A 9,504-nucleotide genomic window follows, 5' to 3' on the forward strand; every position below is an offset into this window, starting at 1 on the left:
ATTTTGTGTTGCATGATAAATTGTGAGGGTGATGTTGTGTTTTCCATCATGTGTCAAAGAAACAATAGTGTTTGGCCTTATTTTTTCAATCATGTGTTGCAGTGATGATGTGTTTTCCATCACTTGTTGAAGCAACAATGATACGTTGGCCTTGTTTTCGTAGCTAGGGTATTACGACCATCTTGATGTAAACTTGACCACTGAGTATGTGTTATAAACTCGTGGCAAGTATGGGATGCTTGGGTCATTAGTTGGTCATGAAAGTCAAGCATGTAATTTTCAAAACAATGTACTATAGGCTCCAAAGGTTGCAGGTGTCGGCTCATCACTTAAGGCTCCAAAGAACAAAGGTGAAGGAGATGGAAGCGAGGCCTTTCAGAACTCTTGTGGTACAGACAAGGTACAGAGACGTTGCAGATTATTTTTCATGCTTTTGGAGGACCAAAAGCTCCTCAGTGGGGAGGATTGATCCAGGTGGCTCTAGAGACACACATAGGACAAAGAGGGCTTATGAATGGTCAAAAATCAAAGTGTTTAAATTATGCTTGAACCAGGTTCATGTTAAATATCTCGTTGTCATGATTGCGGTGGTGTGAATGGTTCGTTAATCCGAGTCTGGATGAAGGAGATAGAGGCAGTCAAAGTTGGGTTGACTTTTTGCTGACTGGGTAGGCTTAATGGAGACACAATTCGGAATTTTTCCAGCAGATGGAATCCAACCAAATCCAGCCAGATTCTAGGCGAAATTGTGGCCTCATTAGAATGACTCCTATGGTCAAAATTTCGAAAATTCAAAAAGGAAATATATCGGAAAAATATATATATATATATATATATATATATATATATATATATATATATATATATATATAAAGGAGGTCGTGGGCCACCACCCACACGCCTCCCTCAACCATTGTAAAAATATTTGTATTGGTGGAGGGACGGGCCACTACCCCCGACCCCTCCCACGGAACCACGGAATTGTCAACGCAAGTGGTGGGCTGGCCCTTGTAGCACGAACCCAACCACACCTCGTTAAATGAAAACCACCATGCAAAAAGGGATCTAGGCCCTGTTAGAGAGGAGGTAGGTAAGGTGGGCAGGCCGCCCAAGGCAGGGCTAGCCCGACCTTTCTTAATTTAAAATTTTTTGTTATATAAAAATAGGAGGAGGCGAGGTTTGACAGCGTGACCTCCTCCATAATAATCGGATCCGTAACCACTGCGCCACAACTAATTATTGTGTAATCCACCCGCAATTTTTTATTTAAACGCAGTTCATCAGTGCGCCAAGGTAGATGGAGGAACCAGGAGTGGGCACGAAAATCGAGACAGATATTTCTTTAATTAATTTTTTAATGCAGGTGGAACCACGATTGAGCGAAATTTCCAGGAGGGTGAAATTTTTGCAGTGTCCAAATTGGACAAATTTTATGTCAATCTTACACCTCTCGGTGACACAAACCGGATGGCGCGGTTAGTTTTATGATCTGAGCAGCAGATTTGCAGAGGACCCGTAGGAGGGAATCTTTAAGGAATCTAGGGGGAATCTAAAAGATTCATTGAGCCCCAGATTCTCACTTTCTCAAAATTCAAAAATTTAATGGTCGATTTTGCACTATTCGACACCACAAACATGATGGTGCATTCATATTTTCCATTTGCTCATTCTATTTTCAGCCACTTTTCTAAGTGGAGTGTAGGTGTTATCATTCATGTGCGAGTTGCCATTTTCATGCGATTCAATGTCGTGAGATCAATGGTCCGAACAACTTAAGCAGTTTGACATCCACTTCTCCAAATGGCCCTGGTTGTGAGGTATATGCAGTGTGTTCATGCACTTCTTTTGTCATACATTGTGCTGCACAAATCCCTGTTTGATTTTTGATGTGGGATCTTGTTTTCATACTTGTTTCATGATTCTTGCTTAATGTGATTCGGAATCATATGCATTATGTACTTGTTGTCATGATTCGTCATGTTGTGTTTTGAGATCCCTTTGTTGTACGTTGATGGGATACTCATGTTGTGTTCATGCATGTTTACATTGAGATCCCTTTTATGCCATATCGGCGAGATGCTCATCATGCATGAGTTTGTGTCATATTGATAAGAGTCTTTTTTGACTAAGAGTTCCTATAGCGGAATATCTCTTAGAGCCACTCCCGTGTGAGGGAATTTTACTTTTATGATAACGAAATCACCTCTATGTACATCATCACTATTGATAGAACTTAATGCAGTGAACTACACCATCTTGACACCATGGCTCAAAGACGTAGTCCCTTCTGGACGAACTCCATTATCAACGGCTTATGTTTTCATGTGTTGATGATTTTCATGTTCCTCTTCTTCACTGCATGCATATGTATTCACTTATGTTCTTTTAAAAATACAATATAACACATAAAAAATGTAAAAGGTCTTGGAAGGGTCCTTTGTCACACTTGGACCTAGACCAGCGAGGACGAAGGTCGAGGGAACGAATCCATGTGACAACCAACAGGATTACAAGACAAATATATGCAGATATTAATAGTAGGTGGACAGTTCAACATAGGTATGTGCATGATCTCCCACAGTACTTTGCGGTGGTGGAGTTGTTTGATGAGGTGAAGGCGGACAGTCACTTGTGACAGTGATTGTGCTTGCTCATGATTGTGCAGTTCCATCACCAGAGTATGAGTGAGATTCGAGTGATTTCAAGAATTGTTTATTTTCAAATATGTAAAGAAGATACTCAAATCTCCCATCGAGAAATTCTGAACCAATATCATCTTCGGGGAATTGGTATGAAATATTACAAAAGTGTGTGTGAAAAATTTCAATAGGTTCATCAGGTGCCGTTTTTAATTTCATAATTTCTTTGTTGAGTGATTTACAGTCAAAATGATTGAAAGCATGGTCTATCTCTGTGACCAAATGAGCAAGAGAATGAATATATTTTTCAGGCAGCGTGGCACACCAGTGCATTTGGTGCCCTCGAGGCATGTAGACGAACAGCTCGCAGCTCATGTATTCTTCAAAGAATCCATGTCTTTTGCATGAGCCTACAATATTGACTGCGTGCCTAACCAAGGCTACCTGGCCGCCACCATTATATGTTTTTTTAGAGAAGTTATCTGAGAAATTTTCCGAGATAATGAAGTCGTTTCCATAAGACATGCACTCTGGAAGAGAAACTAAGTAGTTAGTCATGATAGATATGTAGAGATTCAAAACAGATGTGAGGACTCATCTTGTCATCTGGCCCTCATTCTAGTGCCAAAAATGTTGACAGTTCTGGACCCACCAACATGTAATGGGATCTCCTCGGTAAGAAGTCCCAATTAGACCTCAGGCCATTTGGTGTAGGAGTCCTAGCAGTGGGTCATACGGTAATGCCTTGACCATGATTTTGCACAAAGGCAAGTAAGATGTCTCTATTGGTTGTAGAAATTTTGAATAATTTAACACATATTCAATGGAGATTATCCTGATCATGTACTAATGCGGAAAACATACACAATACATAAGCTCCTCTACGTTGATCAAGAATATAGCAGCATCAATAACAATAAAACATCAAGAGCATTCACACATTAACACAGTATGTATCACGGGGAAAGCATCTCGCTAAAAACCCCACACTATCTATATATTAATGATTGAGTCATGTAACATTACACAGCATAATACTTCTCACAAGTATCTCCACCTCTGTTACACACAATACAGCTCAGATCTGATCTCCAAATCTCTTCCACTGCTTGCCTGCCTCCACTGCTCAATACCTGCTCAAGAACTGATGAGAATTGCTTCCCAAACTCGATTTTCACCTGCAAAATAGTCACTCACTCTTTGTGGACGTGAGCAAAGGCTAAAATGCGGGCCAAATACGTGAGCAAACTCATTGGCATACTCAATCCTTTGATTGTGCAAGATCTGGTGCACAACTATAGTCACAACTGATAGCAATCTGATTCTCTACCACCTGTCCCTGTTGAACTGAACATGCAACTGAGTTAACTGATGTATTCTTTAGTTGTATTATGAGTTAATAATTAGTTTAACAACTCATCATTAGTCTATCTGCAGTTAGACTAACTACAACCAGTTTAACTAAGTTAAACTGAACACAACTCCATCAACTGTACCTCCAGTCCACTAAACTCAACTCACTTGAGTTCTAACTGAAGTCATGCATGCAACAACTCAACTAACTCATAAGAAAAACGAATTTCCTTCTGACAGCTGCATGTGCCACTTCCGTAGCTCAAACTGAAGTGCTCCAAGAGAATAAGATTAAGTTTATAGTCCAAATATTATTGTGAGATAATAATATTTGACTTTTCTATTTTTGACAGCCAGTCTAAAAATAGACTTGATCACTCACACTCTGATCACTCACACTTTCATCAAAAATAGAAGTCCATCTATTTTTCCCAACTTGATCAATCATCCATAAACATAGACATGATCCATATGTCTAAAAATAGACATAGTCTAAAAATAGACTTGCGCCAAAAATAGCCTGCGGGCCCACTTAGTGAAGGCGACTCTTTTCACTAAGCTCCATCATCTTGTTGCAATCTCAACACTCCCTCTCGACAAGATATGGATTATCAACAACCCCTATCCTGCCTCGGTGGTACTCGAATTTGCTCCTGGTGAGAGCCTTCATCAGAATATCAGCATCCTGATCCTCCGTTGGAATGTACGAAAGTAAAATGATCCTCCGCTGCACACAATCTCTGATATGATGGTACCTGATGTGCTTGGACCCGAAAAACCCGACCAAGATCATCCTCATCCACACAGATCTCTGCTTCCTGCTGTACCAAGAAACTACTGTCGATCCGATACTGAAGACCCCTCCTGATGTGCTCTTTCTGTCCATTGGGCTCCCTGCCCAATCTGCATCCGTGAAGCCACATAGCTTCACCTCATCCTCCTGTCTGTTCCAAGATCCATATCCCGATGTGCCTCTCAAGTGGCTCAATACATGCTTGCCCGCCTTCCAGAAGAGCTTGATAGGCTTAACCATAGCTTGTGAAAGCTGGTTAACTGCATAGCATATATCAGGTCGTGTATTGACCAAATACATCAGCGACCCCACCAACTGTCGATAAACAGTGGCATCCACTTCTTCTCCTGAAGTGGCATCCTCCTTCCTCCAACCTCCAGGAAGAGGAGTATCAACAGACTTGTAGCCATGCATGTTGAACTTCTCCAGTATCTCCCGAGCATACTTGCCCTGAGAAACAAACAGTCCACCACTGCGCTGCCATATTTCCAATCCTAGGAAATAGTGAAGGAGGCCCAAGTCCTTCATCTCAAACTCTGTAGCAAGATCCTTCTTGCATGACAGTATCAACAGCTCATCACCCGTTAGAATCAAATCATCAACATACAGTACAATGATAAGCAACTTACCCTCCACCACAATCTGGTATAGGTTCGGATCCGCCTCGCTCTTGGAGAATCCAAGTCTGTGAAATAGCTGTCTATTCGTGTGTACCAAGCACGTGGTGCTTGCTTCAACCCATACAGCGCTCTCTTGAGCCTGCACACATGCGACTCGCTGCTGAAGACTTCAAAGCCTTCGGGTTGCTCAATGTACACCTCCTCCTCAATGACTCCGTTGAGGAACGCAGTCTTCACATCCATCTGATGAATGTGCCATCCCATCTGCGCTGAGAGAGCAAGAATCGTCCGTATGGAAGAATACCTTGCGACAGGTGCAAAGGTCTCCTCATAATCGATCCCCTCAATCTGTGAAAAGCCTCGGGCAACAAATCTTGCCTTGTACTTCTCCACACTCCCGTCAGCTGCCTGCTTAACTTTGTAGATCCATCTCGAACCCACCACTGATTTCCCTTCCGGTCTAGGAACAATCTCCCATGCACTGTTTCTGACAATAGAATCATACTCTTCCACCATGGCGTCTACCCATGCGGGATCCTCCACAGCTTCCTCGAAAGAGGATGGCTCAGTCACAACACACTTGCTCATAAGAGCCATGTATCCAGTGTACCGATCAGGTGACTGTCTCTGCCTGCGTTGGGCTGTAGGTGGTCCTACAACTTTCTCTGCATCTTGAGCCAGTCGCTCAGCTTCTGTCAAGCGCTTTCGCCCTCTGATGGTTGGCGCTGCATGAGTGGTCTCTTCCACTCCATGAACCTCGTCCTGTGGCTGATCCACGTCCTGAAGCTCATCCTTAGGAACTAATAGCTCCTCATCTGCATGCAAGTGTAGCTCCCTCTCAAGCGAACACTTCATGGCTTTCTCCTCCTGAAATTTTATATCCCGTCGCACAACAGTTTTACCACTGTCTGGCAAATACACACGATAGTTGTGGGGCGTATCAGTGTACCCCACAAATATCCCAACCTCTGCAGTCGGCTCCAACTTCTTTCTGGCATCCTTCGTCACATGCATGTAAACGTTAGCACCAAAATTCCTCAAATGAGAAAGATCAGGCTTCTTACCAGAATAAGCCTCCTCGGGTGTACTCATGCCAAGTATCCTATGAGGACAACGGTTCTGCACATAAACTGTTGTATTGCATGCTTCCGCCCACAAGTGAAGGGGTAGGCCCTGATCATGCAACATTGCCCGTGCAGCACCCACAATCGTTCTGTTCTTCCGCTCAGCTACCCCGTTCTGCTGTGGGTTATGGGGAGCTATGAGCTCTCTACGAATCCCTTCTGCCTTGCAGAAATCCTTGAACTCGTCCGAGATGTATTCACCACCATTATCGCTCCTAAGAGCCTTCACCTTCTTCCCCGACTCCTTCTCGACCAGTGCTTTGAATTCACAGAACTTTGAATATGTCTCGCTCTTCTTCTGCATGAAGAAGATCCAGCACTTACGAGAGAAATCATCAACAAAAATCACATAATACCTGTGTTTTGCTGTCGAAGCAACTGAGAAAGGTCCACACACGTCTGTGTGAATTCTCTCAAGGATCGTCGTGGCGCGACTATCCTTCTCGTGAAAGGTGGCTTTCACAAACTTCCCCAAAGTACACCCCTTGCACTGATCTGACTGCGCAAGTGTGCCTTTAGGAAGCCCTGTAGTGATCTGCTGCAGTATCTTCAAGGCTCCATGGTGAAGGTGACCCAATCTCCTGTGCCACAACTCGCCATCATCCCGACTCACCAATCCTTCTGCCTTGCCTGCCATTGCTGCGCATCCATCTACATGCAACTGATAAAGGTTCCTCACTCGAACCCCTATCTTCCGGGTCTCACCAGTTGTCTTGCTGCGCAGGAAGGCCTTTCCCTCGCTGAAAACAACATCATACCCCTTGTCTTCTAACATCGCCACTGAGATGAGATTCTTCTTCAATCCTGGAACATGCATGACTTCCTTCAATACAAAGGGTTTACCAGACTCCCTCTCAAAGGAAATGGTACCGATACCGGTCGCACTGTATCTACCATCATCGCCCATCTCGATGTGCACTCCAAGATCTTTGTCCTCCAGATCAGAGAACAAATCTCTATCTCCCGTCATGTGAAAAGACGCACCACTGTCCAAGAACCACACTGATCCCATCACACTTGAAACCAAGCATGCGATCAATGAAAAATCAAGCTCAAACTGAGAAGCTAAAGCCTCTCCCCCTGCAGATCCAGCAGCTTGCTTGTTCTTCTTCTTCTGCGGACAATTTGTGGCATAGTGTCCGTGCTGGTGACAGTGAAAACACTTCACTTTGGACATATCCTGCTTCTTGCCTTTCGCACCGAAATGAGAAGCTTTCTCGTTCTTCCCCTTCTTTGCTTTGGCAGCCAAAGCACAATTCTCTTCATCAGATACCTTTGATGAAGATCCATTCTCACCTTTATTGTTATTGAGTTTATCCTTGAGCGCCAGGTCGCTCTTGCTTTGGAATAACATTCGCAATCTGTTGAAAGACATTGCTGCGTTGTCACCAAGAAAACACTGCTGCAAATTCGAATTCCACCAGCAACCAACTCAACTGCTTCCGATCAACCCTCGCTTGATATCCTGTAAAAATCTCTTCTACAAATCAAGCTGCTCCGATACCATGTAGAAACTTTTTCTACAATTATCTAGCTCTGATACCATGTAGAAATTTTGAATAATTTAACACATATTCAATGGAGATTATCCTGATCATGTACTAATGCGGAAAACATACACAATACATAAGCTCCTCTACGTTGATCAAGAATATAGCAGCATCAATAACAATAAAACATCAAGAGCATTCACACATTAACACAGTATGTATCACGGGGAAAGCATCTCGCTAAAAACCCCACACTATCTGTATATTAATGATTGAGTCATGTAACATTACACAGCATAATACTTCTCACAAGTATCTCCACCTCTGTTACACACAATACAGCTCAGATCTGATCTCCAAATCTCTTCCACTGCTTGCCTGCCTCCACTGCTCAATACCTGCTCAAGAACTGATGAGAATTGCTTCCCAAACTCGATTTTCACCTGCAAAATAGTCACTCACTCTTTGTGGACGTGAGCAAAGGCTAAAATGCGGGCCAAATACGTGAGCAAACTCATTGGCATACTCAATCCTTTGATTGTGCAAGATCTGGTGCACAACTATAGTCACAACTGATAGCAATCTGATTCTCTACCACCTGTCCCTGTTGAACTGAACATGCAACTGAGTTAACTGATGTATTCTTTAGTTGTATTATGAGTTAATAATTAGTTTAACAACTCATCATTAGTCTATCTGCAGTTAGACTAACTACAACCAGTTTAACTAAGTTAAACTGAACACAACTCCATCAACTGTACCTCCAGTCCACTAAACTCAACTCACTTGAGTTCTAACTGAAGTCATGCATGCAACAACTCAACTAACTCATAAGAAAAACGAATTTCCTTCTGACAGCTGCATGTGCCACTTCCGTAGCTCAAACTGAAGTGCTCCAAGAGAATAAGATTAAGTTTATAGTCCAAATATTATTGTGAGATAATAATATTTGACTTTTCTATTTTTGACAGCCAGTCTAAAAATAGACTTGATCACTCACACTCTGATCACTCACACTTTCATCAAAAATAGAAGTCCATCTATTTTTCCCAACTTGATCAATCATCCATAAACATAGACATGATCCATATGTCTAAAAATAGACATAGTCTAAAAATAGACTTGCGCCAAAAATAGCCTGCGGGCCCACTTAGTGAAGGCGACTCTTTTCACTAAGCTCCATCATCTTGTTGCAATCTCAACATTGGTACCAAGTATGTGATAGCTGCAACAAGCCAAGGAAGGTGCATGAGAGGTTCTAACACACTAAGCGTGAGGTGAGTTCGCCCCTTGGAAACCTGTAATAGTACGCGGCTTGGAAGGGAACACATGAGCGAAGATGAATCACAAGCTAGAAAGAAAGTTAGCAAGCAATCCAAATTGAGAGTTAAATCGACAACACATTTCGGATATATTCATACATACTTATACAAAATAGTCCATAGATGCATGTGTAAGAAAACAAATACATATATCATTTAGAGT

The sequence above is a fragment of the Pinus tabuliformis genome, chromosome 9 (genome assembly GCF_031772625.1).
Source record: "Pinus tabuliformis cultivar Carrire ecotype Pingquan chromosome 9, CPIR1, whole genome shotgun sequence".
Taxonomy (NCBI): domain Eukaryota; kingdom Viridiplantae; phylum Streptophyta; class Pinopsida; order Pinales; family Pinaceae; genus Pinus; species Pinus tabuliformis.